This window comes from Corapipo altera, unplaced genomic scaffold (genome assembly GCF_003945725.1).
Source record: "Corapipo altera isolate COAL_440 unplaced genomic scaffold, ASM394572v1 65, whole genome shotgun sequence".
NCBI classification, from domain to species: Eukaryota; Metazoa; Chordata; class Aves; order Passeriformes; family Pipridae; genus Corapipo; species Corapipo altera.
Window position 1 is genome coordinate 10,666,487 of NW_020884891.1, and position 13,860 is coordinate 10,680,346.

At 40.0% G+C, this 13,860-nt stretch overlaps 1 protein-coding gene across 3 annotated transcripts in view; it reads left to right on the top strand.

Annotated features, from left to right (window-relative positions):
• Window positions 1-13,860, top strand: part of NXT2 (nuclear transport factor 2 like export factor 2) — a 66,369-nt gene that overhangs the window by 41,409 nt on the left and 11,100 nt on the right. The window contains exon 1 of one of the 3 annotated variants that reach the window (XM_027645210.1): window positions 10,394-10,545. The exons of the other annotated variants lie outside the window; for them this stretch is intronic. The gene's annotated coding sequence lies outside the window, so the exon portion shown is untranslated. Of the gene's footprint in view, window positions 1-10,393; window positions 10,546-13,860 lie in introns of those variants that run through there. 3 annotated transcript variants of the gene reach the window in all.

A 13,860-nucleotide genomic window follows, 5' to 3' on the forward strand; every position in this document is an offset into this window, starting at 1 on the left:
GCTGTTTCTGCTCTGTCCACTCACTAAATACCTTCTTCACTATTATCTGATAGATCAGCAATAAGAAAACACAATATAAACACCAAACGTACAGCTTTTTTTTTGTTATTATTTAGTATTCTCATGGCATGTCACTGATTTGATTGACACTTTTTATCTAGATGATGTGTAGAAGTTTAGTCACTGGAACAGTTAGGTGGATTTACTCAGATACATTAGATCTGTAAAAACATGAGTCAAAAATTTGAGTAATTAACTATGAGCTTGGGAAACACAATACCCAGAGGTTGTGCAGTATTGTTATTCTCAGACTATCTCCTCATCCTTGATGTAACAACCACTCTGAAGAATGTTGAAGAAGAATGAAGAATCTTTGGAATTGTTTTGCTGCTATAAACAGGTTTACACAGCAAATCGAAATTATTTTAGAATCAGTTTAACCAAATTAAAAAGGTTAAGAAAATATGTTAGTATATGCTGGATTTAACACTTAAACATTTCAACCTTTATTTGTCTGTTTTCTGCTTTTTATTTCCTCTCTCTTTTCTAGACTATAAATCAATGGAAGTCTATATTTCTAGGTCTAGACTTTGTTTCAATGATTATTTTTCCAAACCAGGGAGAATAGGAAGAATAAAAAAACACAGAACACTCTCCACTAAGCATATAATTATTTCTCCAGTGTCAGCAATACCTGACTGGATTCATGGTGATGAAAGGAAGAATCCCTAACTAATTTCACTTTTTGATATAATTCCTCTTTCAGAGTTCCCTTTACCCTTCAACTGTTGCTCAGGAGGGCATTCTGCAGGATAGACAGTACCAAACCAGCATTTCATAGATAACATTTTTTTTTTCCAACTGTTTCATTTTACATATGGATTTATTTGTTTATCTAACAACAGTGGGGGTAACATGAACACATATTTAGCAAATCTGCAAGATTGTCTTATAAAACCCCACACCTATGGTGCTTGCTGGAAGGAAGTGCCCGGAGCCCTCCCAACAGGAATTGTTAATTACCGTCCTCCTCAGCTGCTATAAAGAGCTCATTAAATGCCAAATTATTTCCCTAAACAATGAGTAGCATTGGTTCCTCTTGTGCCTATGTGTTTATTTATTAAGAATTACAACTTCCTTAATTGATACACAGTTCCAAAGGAAAAAGAAATCCAACAGTGAAGGCAAAGGCAGTAGCTCAGTGCCACAGAATAAGGTGAATAGAAGACATAATGAATGTTAAGTTTTGTAACAGTTGGGCCAGTGCTGGGGCCAGATAACAGAGAGAGATCATAGGATGGTTTAGATCCAACAGGCTCCTGCAGAAATCAGTGGCAACATTATTAATATTAATAATCATTGTAATGAACTCCAGTAGCAGCCCTGCTTGAGGTGCTCATCATTTGGTAATGCTTCTGGAGTCTGCCAGGTCTGACCCTTGCTGGGATCTTTTACAACCCCAAGCAGCACTGGTTGTCAGGAACTGCTAAATGGTAGTTGTTGTTTTTAGCAGAACTTCTCTATATTATGCTGAGGAATGTGCCTTCATTTACCACACAGAAAAGTGTATTAAAGGGCAAAATAACAAACCATGTGATCATCAGCAACCTCATTTCACACTGGACATGGTTCTGGCCATACCTCTGTTTTCCCTGGTCACACTGATTGTCTAGGTGTTGCTCTTGGGAAGTACAAAGACTGATGCTTTGCCTGCAAAATAACAGAGCTCAGGACACTGTTACTATTTTCATTTGTATTGCACTACATTTATAAGTACATTCAGGAACTTGCAGTGAGTTTTCTCAGAACATGTACAGCATAATCTGAGCCCATTTTCATGAGCCTTCATTGCTAGTAGACAATAGTATATGGTAGATTCATCTGAGATATTGTTATATTTTCCTATACTTACCTTTTTGTGGAGGAAAAACCAAATATGTTTGACACATGCACAAGGAATGTTAGTCTGCAATGCAGGTCAATGTAAGCCTACAAAATTCCTCTTGGTTTTACTGCTGGCATTGTCATTAACAGAGTTCTGTGCCTGTTATCTGGTCAGATGAATTCTTTTTCTGTTATTTCAACACATTCCAGTACATTAAGCTTGAAGTTTTCGTTGATGTGTATGCAGTTTATAAAATAATGTTATGATTACCTCACTGCTTCACTTTGCAATGGAATATCCTCCCTCTGAGTATTCTGCCCCACAGTATGACAATGTCCTGTACCCCTCCCAGTGATCTTCCCCTCAGGAAAATCTATGACTGTGGTTTTCAGCGTGATTGAATTACTGTGCTGAAAATGTTGCTGCTGATTTTTTCACATTTCTGCTGCAGGTTGGTGTGAAATGTTATTTGGCCTTGGTGCTGTCTAACTTGGAGCAACTGAACCTGGACACAGGAGTTTGTTTGCTACTTCCTTTCAGAAGCACCCAAACTCCCATTGCTCTGGTTGCAGCCTGGGCCTCTATGGCAAAGCTGTGTCCCACACTGGTGATCTCAGCAGCCAGACCCTGAGCTGGCAAACACTGCCCAGGGCTGAGTGCAGGACCTTCCTCTTCCTGATGTCAACACCACCAAGATCATGTTGCTTGTTGCTGCTCCTCCCCCTGTTCCTATTTACTTGCTTTCCATGTATTCCATTAGTGAACCATAGAGCTCCTAACACATCCCCAGCCATCTCTGTGCCCAGGAATGGATGATGAGGTTTTTTCCCTAGTTCTCATATTGCAGTCATCAAAAAAGCCAGGAACGTGATCGGGCACAGTCGCACTACAGCACTACCTTACCAAGCTTCTGTCCTTGACTCCTGAGATGAAGAGTTCAAGCTCATTCTCTCCTTTGCCAGCTGGAGAGAGCAAGTATTTCCCAGTTTACTTTCTCCTGAAGATCTTAGCTCTTTTATTGTCACATGGACACATCTGATGTAGTGGATCTTTGGAACAACCTTTTTCCTCTTAAACATGTCAGTGTTTCATGTTTTGATCCAAACCAACAGTCAGGCATCACCTCCTGAGAATCCTGAGAGCTGAAAAGCCCTTTCTGTCTCCTAGCACAATGTAACCAAATCATTTGGCTCCCAGGATGTACCTTTGGGGAACTGCGGCAGGGATACCAGCAAAGACATGCTGAAAGGAAGGAAGAAATGTAAATGAAATGGAGAGATATATGTGAAGGAGGGGGCATGCAATGAGGTGCTGAAAAGAGGAGAGGGGTTAAATACTGAAATTTCCGTGAGAAGGCAGGCTGAGAAGGACAAGGCACAAAAAGAGCACTAAGGCTAAAGCAGAGAGTGAGAAGAATCAGTGAAGAGATTCTTCAGTTCTGACAGACAAACTATCAAGACAAGTAAAGAACAACAGGCAGAAGTAGATTACATCTCATTTTTTGTACTATGTTGCTGAGAGGTCTCTGCAAGGTAGGGAAGCTCCTGTGTGCATGTGGTGTGCTGAGAACTGCTGGGAGGATTCCCTCTTGGAGCAGTGTGAAAAGGGTGTATCTCCTTTTTTGTATCACTTTCATCTGGAAAGAAACTTATGTTTCAATTCCAAAAGTGCCTGAAGAATTGAAATACCACCAGGTAAGTAGAAACAATTGTGAGATGAGAGACAAATACCTGGGCAAGTTCCTTTGCAAATCACTGGTGCAGACACAGGAAGCAGGTTGGTCCTCATCATTAGTGTAACCATCTTTCTTCCAAGTTCACCATGAAATTTAATGATCGTACAGAGACTGCTAACTTTAACCCTCATTAGGGAATAAATAAAAATAGACTGTACTCCAGGAGCTAGATTCCCAACTCAGTGAGTAATTACTTTGATTTCAGGGTTTATAACAACATCACTGCTTGGAATGTTTTCTCTCTCCCTGTGTCCAAATTGCTTTGTCTATGCAAGCTTCCATGTTTGGACTTATAAATACAAAAGCATATTTTATTGAGGGAAGCAAATTAATTTTTTCTCCTGGTAGATGTGCCTGCTTTCAAGGCACTTGACACCCTCACCCCTGTTAGGAAGCAGCCCCTCAGCAGCCCTGAGTTTTCAGGGATGGGATGTCCACCAGTGCAAATGAGACAGGTGTCAGTTTATTTGGAATAGCTGCCAGTGTTGTGGCAAGTAAACCTGTGCCATTCCATGGATCCTGTGACAACATGTCACAGGTTGCAGAGAGGTCATGCCACCTTGAGGGTGCAGGGACAGGCTTAAGTTCAAAACAGTGCAAATTTGTAATTATTCAAGGGGTTATGTTATTTCACAACCCTTTCACAGCTGGAATTTTCCCCAGCTTGCCTATTCTTATGTCCAGAACTTCAGTCTAAGACACATTAAGAAAGCAGTATACAGATTTTGGGTTATGGGTTGGAAAATTAACTAAAATGCTTTATTTTCAAGTATCATCACTACATGACCACAATCCTCCTGTTTTTTTAGAGGACTAGTGAATTCTTTTCTAATAAAATGGGTGGAGGAAGGGGAAATTTACTGCTCATGGAGTGCCTGTTCAGAGCTTGACTGTTATGTCTACATCCTAAAACATTATGCAGGAAGATAAAAATGTTGTTCATGTTAATAAATTACAATTTGTTTATAAACTTCCATTCTCAAATGAGTAAACATTACATGAGTCTACTCTAAGCCTAAAATCCTTAATCATTTAATTTGTTTTAGATTGTACTACTGGTCCATCCACACTGGTACACTGGTGTCACTCAATTGACTGTTGCTGTAAAATTTACAGAAATTTGACTGGAAGCTATTCTAGCCCATGTCACACTTTTTAAAGCTTATTTCCTATTTATACAAGCATCCCATTGCTGTAAGGAAGCCCAACAAACTGCTTAAGAAAACAGTTTAAAGTAACCTGAGAGAATCAACAGAACATTGCTCTTTGTAGAATTTTATCCTCTAAACCTTCCTCCGTGTAAACCAACACGTTTTTATTATAGTTCAAGTCTTCACTGGGATGTAAGTGAAGTGCCTGTTTTAAGATTCTGTACTGTTCCTGATATGGATATGTATGGTCTTGAAAGTCAGATGGACTTGTAAAGCAAGTGATGCTAAGGTTTTTCACAGCAGGAGGCAGGTGGATGGATACAGGAGACACACTCTGGCAGCGCAGAAATGGAACTGAGGAAGCCCCATGCCTTTTACTTCTCAGACCCTTTGCAGTCTCCTGACCCTACTGTCTCAATTTTAATTGCCTTAGAATTTCTAGTTCAGGGTTTGTTTACAGACCTGGCTTCTTTTTCTTGATAGTTGTTCAAGGTCGTGAAGATCTGCCTAAAAATAAAAATTAAAACATGTCCCTTGTGCATATTTCTGTCTCCTTTCTCAAATGAGACCAACCAGAGAGCAACTGACCCCGATCCTGGCAGTCTGGATACAGAACATTGCTGAATACACCGGTGAGCGCTGCTCTCGGTGCTCAGTGGCTCTGTGATTCCTCCTGGCAAAGGACCAGCACTGTAACCCGAGTGAAGCTTCAAGGAAGTGATGTCCTCTCTGCAGAACTCTCCGTGAGAGCAGAAGTCAAAGTTTGTACCCAATGTGCACAGAAACCTTTACAGATCAGTGACAAAATTCTCTTGGTTCTCAGCAGTCTTCAGTGTCTGGGACATCTAGTGTAAATAATGACAAAATTCCCTTTCTCTATTAATCTATCAGGCTATTGCATACTCCAGAGCCCATTTTAAATTATTGTCATCATTATGAATTTTGTCCTTTTTTGGCAGTTGACTGTGCTAAGGTGTGTTCCATCACTGTCATTTTACCTTCTTGTCTTTCTGCTTGAAATTGAAAGAGAACTTGTAAGCGTTTATTGTTGTTCTGTACCTATGTGCCCCATAATCTTATTCCAAACATCTGTAAATATAAAAATAATTTGCTTTTCCAATATTTTCCTATACCTTTGCTTTAGTGGTATTTATGAGACACTCAAAGGAACTGTGTTTGAAGATCCTTTATTACAATGTGATTTCCAAACTTCAGTAATACTAATTTACTTTTGTTTTCATGGCTAGGATGTTAGACTGAGACCTAATATACTAAAAAGCTGTGTGGGATGTGCATAGCTTCTTTTAGGTTGCTTAAGAAAACATTTTGATATTCCAGAACATTCCCTTATCACGTCCTTGAAAATATCTAACATTTTCTGCAATCCACTGAATTCCAAAAATATTCTACAATTTTGTCAGATCTTAAATACATTAAAATTCTTATTCCCTCTCTTTTTGCTCTATCCCTAGGATGGTTTGAATAATAAGCAGGAATCTTCACTAAAAACACAAGAATCACCTCTTCTTCCAGAGGAATCTGTTTGATTTTTTGCAGGTTCTCAACATGATTTCATCAATTCCAGCTGGACTCCACGAGGTTGCTGGTTCTTTTGCTCTCCCATTTATAGAGTGCTGTGTTTGGAATGAAATTATTTATCTTACTGTTAATTACTGTTACTGATTTTGCAGTTGGTTTGGGGAAGCTTGAGGACTTGGTTCAGCTGGTGGCTGCCAGTGGTAAAAGGAGTTTGTAAGAACAACTTTATCTATAAAATTTTGTCGCAGTGCTTTAGGCTTTTAAGGACCAGTGTCCCGAGCCCAGTCTGGTCCTCATCTAAGGTGAATCAAAGTGCTCTGAGTTTTGGCAGTTCTGGGACAGGAAATTCGGACACCTGCAGTGCAGGGGCTGGTGTGATCAGTGCCCTGAACGGGAACGCCCGGAGAGCTCAGAGCCACAGTCCCGTGCACGGCTGTGCGGCTGTGCTCGGGAACGCTGACAAAGACGTCTTCCAGCTTTTCGTTCCTTACTCTCGGAAAGCAAAGTCTGGTGGAAAGTAAACAGGTTACGCCAAACGCTGTCCTTTAGACTTTGCTCTGGCCGTGCCCCGCCGCTTGCCCAGTCACGGGCCGAGCCCTCGCACCCCGGCACCGCTGTGGGGAGCGGCGCGACGGCGACACGAGTCGGTGAGGAGGGGAACGGCCCCTCAGGGAAATTCCGTCATTGCATCACGGGATGGTTTGGGTCGGGAGCGGCCTTAAAGCCCATCTCGTCCCAACCCCCTGCCACGGGCAGGGACACCTTCCACTAGACCAGGTTGCTGAAGCCCCATACAGCCTGGCCTTGAGCACTTCCAGGGATGGGGCAGCCACACCTGTGCCAGGGCCTCACCACCCTCACAGTTCCAAATTTCTAATCTAAACATACCCTCTTTTAGTTTAAAACCATTAAACCCCCTTGTCCAACCACAACAGGCCCCGCTAAAAAGTCTATCCCCATCTTTCTTTAAGTACTGGAAGGCCAAAATAAGGTCTCCCCAGAGCCTTTGTCTCTCCAGGCTGAACGACCCCAACTTTCTCACTTCTCATAGAAAATGTGTCTTTTTCTTTCCATGACTCTTTTTTATATTCAATGAATTTAAAGATCAGCATCAGTAAGTTTAGTGAAAGGCTTATCCTTCTTTACTTGAATGATGGAGACACACGTTATCTGCTGTTTATTTTTGACTTTGTTTCTTTACACCACGGATTGCCCTTTAAAAATCCTTGATGGTTAATCAAATCCCATTTTTTGAGGAATAACATTTTGGATGACTTATTATGATAAGTCCACATTGTTGATCCAAAAAGGATAATTTAAAAAAATGTCTATATGGTATTCATTATTCTTCAGTTCAGTCCAAAAAAAGGAAGAAAATCTGTTATGAGACATCAGCAAGCCCTGGATACACACAGCTGAGAGGAAAGCAGGTCATTTTCAGGGACCCACCTGTGTAGAGTTTCATAAAATGCACAATTCTAAAAGTTCTCTCAGTGGGAAGGTTTTTTGAAGAGAGTTTTCTTGTCTATTGATTTGCTGTATGTTGTGAGCAGTTTAAGATAACATGCTGAGTATTTTCATTCATACCATATTCTTCTGTGCCACAAACAGTACTTACAAAGAAGAAATTAGGTGGATAATTGTTTGGCAGGTTCTGTCTCTGCTAACTAGATTTCCCATCCATTATGTGCTTTACTGGCTCTATTATTATCCGCTGGAATATACTTTCAAATCAATTTTTTCAGGATGTAATTTGATCTACTTTTTTCATTACCTTCACTCCGGGTGCTTATCTCCTACAGTTCATAAAGCACCTATTTAGATGGGTACACTTCTGTTCTCTCGGTTCTTCAGAGATATTATATGACTGTCTTCGATTTCCACATTTCCTTGTTACACGTATTTGTGTGGTGATTTAATCAACTCTCAGCTTCAAAGCTTGCCTGTGTTAGGAAGTGTTTCAGGTCTACCTCTCCATTTCTAAGTGCTTGCCTATCACATAATGTTGCTTCATTTCTTGTTGAATATCTTCTTCACCACAGTCCTCCTGGTTGCTCAACCCTGTAATAATGTGCTGCTTCATTCATTGAGTATTCAAATTCCACTTCTTCATGCAAAACATTCCCTAATAACATGTCTAATAAACATACTTGTTCTTTCCCCACAGCTATGACTGTAAGGTCACTCCCCAGCCCTGACTGTTGTAACATCTTTCATAATTTCCATGATCTGGAATTTCCCTCTCCCTTCTCCCCCAAAGTTTATATAAAATGAATTTGCTAGTCTCATGTTCTTAGCCCGGCAATTTGACCAGATCCTTCCATCGCCTCTGCCACATGGTTTGATCTATCAAACATTACTTTCCACTTTCCCTTACTTAACATCCTTAGCTCACAGTGAACTACCTTGAACTTGACCTTTTTGGAGATGCCACAGGCCCTGTAACTCTGACTAGAGTTGCACAGAGTTGCACTGAAACCCTACACATTCTGTAGGAAAAAATGCTCCAGACATAGAGACAGGATCAAAATGTGACATTTTCCAGTATTTCAAACCCCAGAGAGAATGCCTGATGACAAATTTAACAAGCAATTGTTTGTGTCAGACAGTATGACAACTATTGAGCAAACAGCTGTTGCTCCAGATGGAATATGTATGACAGCTGGTGGGTCCAGGTGCATTGCTCTGGAATAAACCAACAGAGCATTGGCACATTGGTTTATTCCTGGCTGCCTTCATGGCATTTAAGCCAGTTTCTTGGATGCTCTGCTCTCAATCCCTAAGAAGCAATTTCTTGCACAGTGGTGTATTAATGTGTTGAAATGTAAATAAAAGGGAGATGATTTATAATGAATCTTGATAAGAATTTAGGGACACAGCCTATTATAATTCTATGAGCATATTCACCTTGATTTTTTAAATCACAATTACAGGAGATGCTCACTTTTCCTGTACTTTGTCTTTTAGATATACTGACGTTGTGCAGAAGCAGAGAGAATATTTTACCTGTAGATAGCTTATCTATATCTTCATTTTCCCATTGGGACACTGTGCCAGGTGCAACAATGGCTGAACCTTTATGGAGGAAATTGCCTCCTTTCTGGGAACTGAACCTGGATTGATAGTAAATGCCAGCCAGGTCCCTGAATAAGATTTGACTGCGTTTAAAAGTGTGCCCTGAATCCTGATCTATTTTAGTGCCCCAAAAGGAAAGAATATCTCTCAGTGTCCTTACAAAATAATCTTGAAATATAGATCCAAAGGTCATCTAGGAAATCTCTCATGTTTCTGACTCCATTGATATGGTCTTTCTCTTTCTGAAGAGAATATTCACATCTAGAGAATAGCAACATGGAGAAATAGTATTTTTAAGGATGATAATCCCTTTTCTCACTGTGATGTAATGTCTTAGGGCTTGTTTTTTTTTCTGACTGTTTACCTTTCTTATCCGTTTGGTGATAAAATCGTAGAGGTTCTTGTAAATCACTCACAGCTTGTGTTCCCCCCTACTTACTACTATGTTTTTTAAATATATTTCTCTTTGGCAGACTCGTGCAATCACGGGAGTTAATAATCAGATTTAGTGTTCTTTGGTGAATCAGTATTTACACTGCAGCAATGCAGAGTTTGTTATTAATAACTGCAGTGGGAATGGGAGTTCATCCTACTGAGTATTTGGTAAATGCAGTACAAATGTTGCAAGATTCCTGTGTGATTCATTCCACAGGCTGTAACTTCTCAAAGAAAAATAGATTAGGCTGTTACAGAAGAGGTTAGACAATGACCTAGCTTTGGGTCTTCATAAATATATACAACCTATAAAAGAGTAAAGGTGAAAAAGGAAGCTTGTGCCTGGACTTGCTCTTCAGCCTTTCTTCTCATTGCTGTTTTAGGAGATATTCCTTAAAATTATTGGAGGAATGGGCACATTCACAATCAGATCTTACATTTTTCTATTGGTCTAACTCAGGTCTTAGAATACTTGGGAAAAGGAACAGTAGATGCTGCCCTCCATGCAAGTCTTCAGTAGCAAAGGTGGCAGACTTACTGTTTTGTCATCGGGGGCAACCTTTTGGGACATCTGAGTTCCAGGATCCCCATGGCTGTTCCATGTCTACACTGCCTTCAAAAGAAGCAGGAAGAGAGGGGGTTGCCTTCACAGTGCCCTCAAAACAATTGAGAATCAGCTTATTTTGTACAGCTCTTCCTTCCCTGACAGCCCTTCCTGTTAAAAGGTTTGTGAATTAGAAACTTTTCTTAATGTAAGTACAAAATCACACACCCCCTGATGCTAAAAATTTATCATCTGGGTTCTGAGATGGGTCTCCTCTTGTTTTCAGCTCATATGTATATACAAGGTTAGAAGGAATAGGGGGATAAAAACGGCTCATGAAAAACAAACAGAAAAATTCCAGATATTCAGGTCTATTCCAACTGCTGTCTCAGAGGAAATCTAATGCACAGTTCCAGCTGATGAAGGACCAACAGGAAAACTAACATCTCTTTTGTGAGTTCTCCCAAAATTACAGTAATTATTTTTATTTTTGTTTAAGAAAAATAATTCAATAAAAGCAATGACATGTTGAAATTGTAACAGGAGGAGTATCCTGCCTAAAATAATGGAGCTGTTTTGGATACCTAAACTACCTGATATTTTAACTTTGTCTATGTTTGTTTGTAATTTGAAATTGTTCTGATGCCTATTGATTAGTTTCCTCCGAAACACATGCCTCTGTTACAAAATATTGATTTTTGCATCACCTTTTAGCCAAGTAGGTTAATTGAATGGTGTTTGGGGAAATTATTTCAGATGCAGTCTCTGTCTAATATTTGCCTTCAAAGAGCTGATGGAATTGTTTGACATTTAGCCAAGATATTTGCTAAAACTGGAGCTTGAGCACTGGGACTTTGGAACTGAGGTAGTGGTTAAAGGTACATTTTGAAGAAGTTTTGTTTATTCCCTATTCAGACTCAACAAACAAAGCAAAGGCCAGATCTTGTTTCCATTAAAGTTAGTGGGAGTTTTGCCATTTTTTAGAGCTGACTACTGGATTACTGATATTTTAGGGAATATTTGGTGCCATTGTAATAACTCAGAGAGCAGAGAAAGTCGAAAAGAGAGGTGCACTGCTGTCCCTGCTGCAGAACTGCTGTGCCAGATCAGCTGAGTGCAGAACCACAGGTCAGATGACCAGACAGTGCTCAATATTTTGCAGTATTCAGAAATAAAAGTAAAACATCTGAAAGCATGTACTCAATAATCATACAGGATTTTCCTAATTCTTCTACTTATAAAGCAAAACAAGTGATAAAACTCTTTATTTCCAGCGGGAAGTAAATGTTTCTTTACTGGAAAATGATTTCTTAAATGGTCACAGGTATGTTTGGCCTGGAGAAATATTACTTAGCATTTGATTGTTGTTAAGTCATCCCACTAACCAGTTAATTGTTGTGGGCAACCTACCAGTGCCCAGCATCGAGGTCTAAGCCAAGTGTAAATTGAGCTCAGAATATGCTACAAGCTGACCTGAGCTAACAATTTCAGAGAGCACATAAACCATAATTCCAGCCCTTCAGGCCTTCTCATGAGTGAACTCTGCACAGTGGTTCTATTAAATCTATAATGTGCAGTGGTTAGTGCTCCATCTATAGCTGATCCAAAAATATTCATTAAATTGACTTCAAACTAAATTTTACTATTCTCAAAAGTGTCTCTTTTTTGAAGGGGAAAAGATGTTGGAGGAAAAACCCCTCGAATATGTTTATCTGGCCATATGTTTAGCTTGTGTATGGCTAGATTTTCACAACTCTGAGCTGAATTACTGCTTCATTACCTAATGAAATGAAGAGGATTTTAAAATTTCTTTAACTAGCAACTGTGGTGACACTTTGAACTGACCTGTTCTGAAAACTTATCCCCACTTGGGACTGCTTTGGCATGGAGTAAAATGGAACAGTTATTTGTACTTGATCTCATCGTATCCCAGTGGATACAGTTACCACTTCAATATATAGCAAGTCCTGTTTTTCTTTAAAAACAATAGAGGTATTTATCAGGATAAGAGTCATTACATTCCTGCAGTTCTGGTATGATAGAAATTTGAGGTGGAGTGGTGCATAGTCCAGAGTCCCCATGGGACTGTAACAAGCACAGGTTCTGCCTGGGTCTACCCAGAGAAATATGCCTTTTGTGTTGGGAACTGTCCAAACAAGGCTTTCTTAAGCCCAGTATAGTTTAGTAGATCCCAATTCCAGCTTTAGCATTATTTTTGTACCCAGCCTATAGGTCAAAGTGCCAATGTGTTGAGCACCTGAGACTTAACTCCCAGTTCCCATTAAAATCATCAGATCAAATCTTCGAGTTCCCACTCAGCCCTTGCTCAGGCAAAACCCTCGAACACTGAGTCATGATCCAGTTTCATAGGCACCTCATTAATCAGAATCTGTCTGGATTTGTCCAGTGCCAGTTGCTTCCCTCATTTTAGGAGACAGGTCCTTAAACTTCTGTCCATCTGGGCAGCATTACTGCACTCTTTGGTAACAGCAGTTGAGAGTATTGTCTTTCACAAGAACCATTCCCGATTCGTAAAGGTCACAGAGGACAGTCCACATGACCCATGTGACTGCATGAGAGCCTTCAGAGATGCTGCTTTAGCAGCTTGAGAGCTGAAGGGTCGTGTGAATCGCTCCCTTGAGGGAATTCTTCTGGCAAATGTCACCATATCTGCTAAATCTCTGAGCTCTCAGTGGGACATTGGGAACAGTGATGCTGTTGGCACCATGTGATCCATGAAGGCTGATAAGCCTCATAATGAGAGAGTGAACCTACCAGTTTGACTTTATTCACTGATATATGCCATGGATCATTTCTTTGGTCTCTATTCAGTAGAATGGCTATGGACATTTGGAATATTTGCCTTCTGCTGCCTGCTGGACTTGCCCTTCAGTGTTGTGTACAGCACTGCAGTGAGATTTTGGAGCTGCAGAGTTCAAGTGTGTTATGGTTCCAGTATTGTTACTTATATTGTCAATCAATAAATTAAAAAACATTGTAGTTTGTTGAGTTCTTTTAATAGAGGATGTTCAACTGGAAATCTGTCAGTGTTAATTATGTAACCTTAGAGGGGAATAAATTATAAACCCCTGAGAATTACAAACTCATTAATCCAAGTCCAGCAAGACTGTATTTGCAAAACTAAGGGCTATTCATTGTAGCAAGGGAGATCGGGACCCATAGATCCATAGATCTTATTTTAGTCTGTAACTGAAGTCATTGCAGAAATATCAGAGTTTTCTGTGACACAGAAGAAGGTTCATTGGAAAGGCAGCCTGGCAATGTGCAATCTGTCTTCGTTTTTGCATAGATACTAATGTAAGTGTGCATAATTGTCATGTGAGGGTTCTGTGGGAAAATGTGAACTCTTTCCATCCTGTTGGAGATTGAATTCCATTTGCATTCCGTGGTCATGATTTGCCCAGTATCAAATAATTCACACTAAAAATCTGTAATTTTGTCAGCGATTCTGAAATCATCCAGCACTTTGTTATCC